Raw genomic sequence first — 6,444 nt, forward strand, 5'->3', positions numbered from 1 at the left:
GTGATGACGATGATGATGAAAGAGAAGGAGAAGAATGTTATACAATATAGCATATTGGATAGAGGACCAGTCTTGGAGATGAGACTTGTATTCAAGTCTTGCATCTGAGATATACTGCCTACCGACAAGTCACTTAATTTCTCAGTGTACCAGGCAACAATCTAAGATTTAGAATTACAGGTATGATGTCATTATCCAATTGCCAATAGGTCAATTGTGTTTCCTCACTATAAAAGAGCATTTGGATAAAAGTTCAGGTCCAAACCAAAATTTAAAATAATAATAATAATAATAATAATATAAAGAATAATCATAACAGCCGCAACTGTAGTAGTGATATTAGTAGTGGTGGTATGGCGATGGTGAACAACTGAAACAATTGTTAATTCCACGAGGATGAGAAAAGTAAGGGAACACCAAGGCAGTAGAATGCCTGCTGGGGTGATGTACAGTGGTGAACCCATGCACTGAGATTCACAGGGTAGCTGCAAAATCCAGGCAAAACCCTAAAATGATGGCAAATTGATTAAAGGGGAATTTAATCTTTCTTTTGATAGTTTGAATTAGTTCAATGCATTCTTCCAAAGTCTCAATAAGACATGCACTGAAGGAATATAGTTTTAAATAGTCTACAAAAATGATTTTCAATTTGATTAGCATTTTACATATTAATCAAAGATAGCAAAGACAGTCAACAAAGGGTAATTCCATGACTTGGCACCTCTATAAAAATAACCTCAAACCGTGTTGATTGATATTTATTTCAAACTTTCAGTATGCCGTAATTTTTACTCACAGTGAACATATGTGAGTACAATCATTTAATACCTACCTTTTGCGCTTGCTTAGGGGGAAAAAACAGTTTACTATTAGAATCGGAGATTTAGAAATGAAAGGTACTTTCGAGGTCAGTTAACCTAACCTTTTCCCTTTATGGATGAGGAAAATAAGCCAGGTGAAGGTTAAGTAAATGCACAAGATCACACATGTACCAAGTAGTAGAACTTGGATTGAAATCTGGGTTCTCTGATTATAAATCCAATGTTCTTACTACTCTCAAATCATGGAACGATAGATTTGAGACCTAGAAGTAAATTGTTAGGTCCCTGAATCCAACTTCCTTATTTTACATAGGAGGTAATTAAGGACCAGATAGATTAGGTGACTTGCCAGGCTCTAAAAGCTGGTATGTGTCTGATATAGAATCTCACCCCCAATCTCCATGTCTCTAGGCCCAATCCTCTCTCCACTACATCACAGAGATGTCTCTAGATTCCAACCATACCAGATAAATTGTATTTCTCATTATTATTCATATGCATTCATCAAGCACCTGAATTTCAAGTAGAAAAAAAAAACACTAGGTTCCATTTGGTTTTGCAGTTCTGCTTTTGGAGGAGTAAGGATGATCTCTGCAAACAAATAAGCTGTCAGCAATAAGTTAATTAATGTCTTTTTCATTTTGTTTACATCAGTTCTAAAAAGGAACCTTGCATTTCAAACTAGCAAAGATGCAATTTCATGGTATTCTGCTTAAGAGAGTTAGAGAAATACACCAGGCCACTCATTTAGTTATGTTTAATGAACTTAAGCATTCTGACATACCAATATAAAAGTTTAGTTTGCTGATGGACTTGTTTCAGATTGAGCAGTCTCATCTGAACTTTTGATTAAGGAGTTTACTCTTCAAAGGCATTGTGAATTTGAGATGGCAATATAGATCAACATAATAAACAAAAACTCTTTTCGTTAAAGATACTGTGTTTCTGCACAGTATATATAGCAGTCCTAGGCTATGTCTACAAGACTATTCTAAAGCACCAAACTGAATTTATTGACAACAATAATTAACCAACTTAACCCAATATTAAACATAATCAGATAGTTAAATCAACTGAAGTATAAACAAGACAAATAGGGTTGGTTGAAATTTTACCTTTTCAACTAAATACTACAACTGAAAGTGATTTTTTGTTGTTGTTGTTTTTTTCCCAGTAATTTTTTCACTCGTGTCTTACTCTTCATGACCCCTTTTGGGATTTTCTTAGCAAAGATACTGGAGTGGTTTCCCATTCTGTTGTCAAGCTCATTTTAACGATGAGGAAACTGAGGCAAGCAGGTTTAAGTGACTTGTACAGGATCACACAGCTAACAAATATCTGAGGCCAGATTTGAGCTCAGGAAGATGAGTCTTCTTGACTCCAGGACCAGTGCTCTAACCACTGCACCATCTAGTTGCCCAAAAGTGATCTTGAAGTAAATCAAATCCAGCTCCTTAAGTGATATATGAAATCTGTTTACTATATTTGGGGTACATGTTCATCTGTACTTTGCCTGAACACCTCCACTGAATTTCTCATTACTTGAGGAAGTCCATGATGTCTTGGGGGCAGCTGAAGTTGATTAAAAGTTACTCCTTTTAGCAAAACAAACATGCCTTCTTTGAAGTCCTCTTCTATTCCCATTGTTTCTTGTTCTATTTTGTTGTAACATGGTCATGATATGGAAAGTGTAAAAAGTTGATTTCCCTACATCTAGACAAATATAACTACTACAAGCTTAATGTTTGGGGTCTTTGGGATGATGAAACCTCTGGTTTCTTTTTATCCATGTTAATGGAGCTTATTGTCCATTTGCATAATTTAACAATGAAGGGCTTAGTGCTTTGATGATGAAATATCTTCACTGGCTATTTATCAGGAAAATCTGATAATACACACTCCTCTAAAAAGACAGTGGCTCTGTATCTGACATTCTTCTTTAGAATGTGAGGGATGGAGGAGAAGTTCCCTCTCCCTCTACTCAGCAAAAATGTCAAACTTCCAAGCGTATGACAATAAAAAAAAAGTGTCCTTCCTAGAAGAGCCTGACCCTGGGTTTTAGGCACCTGAGGGAGGCTATACTGCTAGACTGCTAGAAAAAGAAAAAAGAAAAAAAATGTGCAAACTTCCTCATCAGTGAAAAAGGAATAATAATAGCACCTATCTCACAGGGTTGTTTTGGAGCTGAAATGTGAAGACATGTTCAAAAACATGCACAGCATGCTGCTAATAGAACCTCATCCTACCACTGAAAGAGCTTGACTAGCCTACTTCCAAGAGAGTCATGGAAGTTCCTTGAAGCTATTGGAGAATGTCTACACGTATTCTACAAACAGTTCAATTCTACTGACCATGAGGATAACAAAAGTCCCTTTCAGGACTCATGATGGAAAATGCTATCCATAAATAGAAAAAGAAGTATGGAGGCAGAATGCAAATTGAAGTATATTATTTACCCTCTCTCTCTTTTTTTTCTTTTTTTTGGTTTGTTTCTTCTTTCTCACGATTTCATCCATTGACTCTAATTCTTCTTTACAACATGACTAACGTGAATATAGGCTCGATATGTATGTATATGTAGAGCCTATATCAAATTGCACACGATTTTGGAGTTTGTGGGGAAAGATGGGGAGTAAATTTGGAACTCAAAATCTTGTAGAAGTGAATGTTGAAAACTAAAAATACATAAATAAATAAATGGATGGCTGGCTGGATGGATAAATAAATGGATGAATGAATAAAGTTTCTTTAAATGGTTTCAGTTGTAGACCTAGAACCAGAAAATAATTTTAAAAGATTTTACTTGGACGTTCTCCTTGGCTGCTCTCTTTTGATTCGACTGCTCTTTATTTGACTCATTTTCTGACAATGTCTGTTGAGAGACATTGTTATAAAGGGGAAAGATTTGGCCGTCTTTCTGTGAGGCCAATATGTAGCCCTATGAATATGGGTATTGGTTCTTTGCCTGCCTCATCTTTTCTACAAAGAATGTTTACACACACACACACACACACACACACACACACACACACACACAGAGTGCCTGTATGTGTATGTGTGTATGTATATACATGCCTTTATGCTCACGCATATGCATATATATGTATTTGTGTGTATGTGTGCACATGTATTCTATTGTGTACACATGTTTCTATGTATGTGTGTATGTATGTATACAATATATATCCTTGTGTATGTGTGTATATTTATATATGTATGCATCTATACTTATGTGTATACACACACATATGCAGATATATAGATTGTGTGTGTGTGTGTGTGTGTGTGTGTGCGTTTTCTTTTCCTAAGTTTCCTGTCTGTAATCAAAGTTGGGAATAATGCCTGTTTCCATTCTCTTCAATTTTTTTTTTTATGATATGTTTCTTTAAATTTAGGATGTGTGTATTTGGAGTACATTGATGCTTTGGAGTACATTGATGAATGCTATGAAGATGTTAGTCTAAACATTTTATTTGCCAAATTACTTTCAAGTTATGCAAGCAGTTCTTGCTAAATAAGGAGTTCTTTTTCTACTAATTTATATTCTTGGGTTTATACACCACTGGTTTACTTGGTTTTAATTGCTTATTTTTTATTACATTGTATGTTTCCTTGTTCTACTTTTCTGTTTTTTAATAAGTACCAAAAAAGTTTTAACGTTTATTCCTTTATAATATAGTTTGAATTCTAGTAAGGCAATGACCTCTTTATTTCTAGTTTTCTTTTTCCAGTATTTTTCCCCTTGAGATTTTAAAACTTTTGCTCCTCCAAAGGCATTTAAAATTGTTTTCTCTAGCTCTACAAAGCATTCTATTTACAATTTGATTGGTATAGCCCTGAATTTATAAATAAATTTTTGTAGTATTTCCATTTTTATCATATTGGAATGATCCACCCCCAAGCATTTCATATCTTTCCAATTGTCTGTCTTCCTTTATTTCTATAAAGACAATTTTGTAGTTAAATTTATATAACCCAAGAGTATGTCTTGGTAGGCTAACTCCAAAATATGTACATTTTGTAGTTATTTTGAATAAGATGTATCTAATAAGATAAACATAATAGAAATGTAATAACATTTTTTCATGGATTTTGTCAGTACTCTATAGAAATGCTTATGACTTCTTTGAATTTTTTTTTTTATCCTGTATTGTGCTGAAGCTATAAATCATTTCAAATAATATCTTCACAATTCTCTAGGGTTTTCTAAGCAAAACACTGTGTATGCTATCTGCACACAGGGATAACTTTATCTCTTCTTTCCTAATTTTTATGTCTTAATTTTATTCTTTTGTCTCATTTCTTTAAACTAGCATTTGCAGAATTAAGTGAAATAATAGTAAGGGAAGGTGATATCTTTGCTTCACTACAGTTTCTACAGCTTTTCCACTTCAAATAATAACAAGTCTTGGATTGAGAAATACTTTTACTCTTTACTAAAAACGGCCTTTCTTTGCTTATGCTTTTTTAAGATTTTAAATCTAAATTAGTTTAGTATTTAATCAAAGGCTTTTTGAACATCTATTAATCATCTGGGGATAGTTGTTGCTTTTTTATAATTGCTTTCCATATTTGTAAGATTTTATCCCCAGTATGAATCCTATCTTAACTTAGGTGAATAATAGTCTGAATATGTTGCTGTAGCTTTCTGGTAAGAACTTTGTTTCATGTGTTTACATCAACTTTTATTAAAATAAATTGCTTTATAGTTCTCTTTTTTAATGCTTATTTCTATGTGCTTTGGGTGTCAAGCCTATATTTGTCTCATAAAAAAGTTTGTTAGAGTGTCTTTTGATTACTTGAGTTGTATTGCTGCTGTTTGTCTTTTTTTTTTTTGCTGTTTTCTTTTAAGATTTTCGTTTTGCTTTGTTTTGCATGGAGATTAATTGCTCTTTAAATGGTCAGTGGTTTTGAAGTGAAAATCTATTTCACCAAATGGGGATTTTTCTTTTGCAATTCTTATATGACTTCCTCGATTCTTTCCCTCCCCTCCATTGGATTATTCGTAATCTCTTGTTTTTTGTGGATTTATTAGTTTATATATTTTGTGCTTTTGTAATTACATAACCCATTTACTTTGAATTTTATGTCTTGTTGGCATTTAGTTGCATATAATTTTTCATTTATTTCTACTACATTGAGAATTACATCTGGAGGTTTTTTTTTCTTCAGATTGCTACGTTAATATTCAACTTTCTTTTCCTTTATTAAGCCAGTTAATGGTTTGTTGATTTTGCTAGTAGTTTTTGTTTTAACCAGAGTTTTGTTTAGCGGTACTACAGTCTTTTATTTTCTAATTTATTTTTATATTTTATTTTTAAAGATTTATTTTTATTTTGGACTTGATTTATAGTTGTCATTCATTCAGTCAACAAACATTTATTTAGCATTTCCTATATGCCCAGCATTGTGCTAGAGGAAGCTAGCTGGGGCAGTGGATGGTATGCCAATCCTAAACTCAGAAGGACCCTGAGTTCAAACCCAGCTTCACATAATTAGTAGCTAGCTAACTAGACCCTAGTCAAGTAACTTAACACTCTTTGCCTCAGTTCCTCATCTGTAAAATGAACTAGAGAAGTAAATGGAAAACCACTCCAGTATCTTTACCAAAAAAACCTGAAAT

This window comes from Phascolarctos cinereus, unplaced genomic scaffold (assembly GCF_003287225.1).
Source record: "Phascolarctos cinereus isolate Bilbo 61053 unplaced genomic scaffold, phaCin_HiC Scaffold_1;HRSCAF=81, whole genome shotgun sequence".
Lineage (NCBI taxonomy): Eukaryota > Metazoa > Chordata > Mammalia > Diprotodontia > Phascolarctidae > Phascolarctos > Phascolarctos cinereus.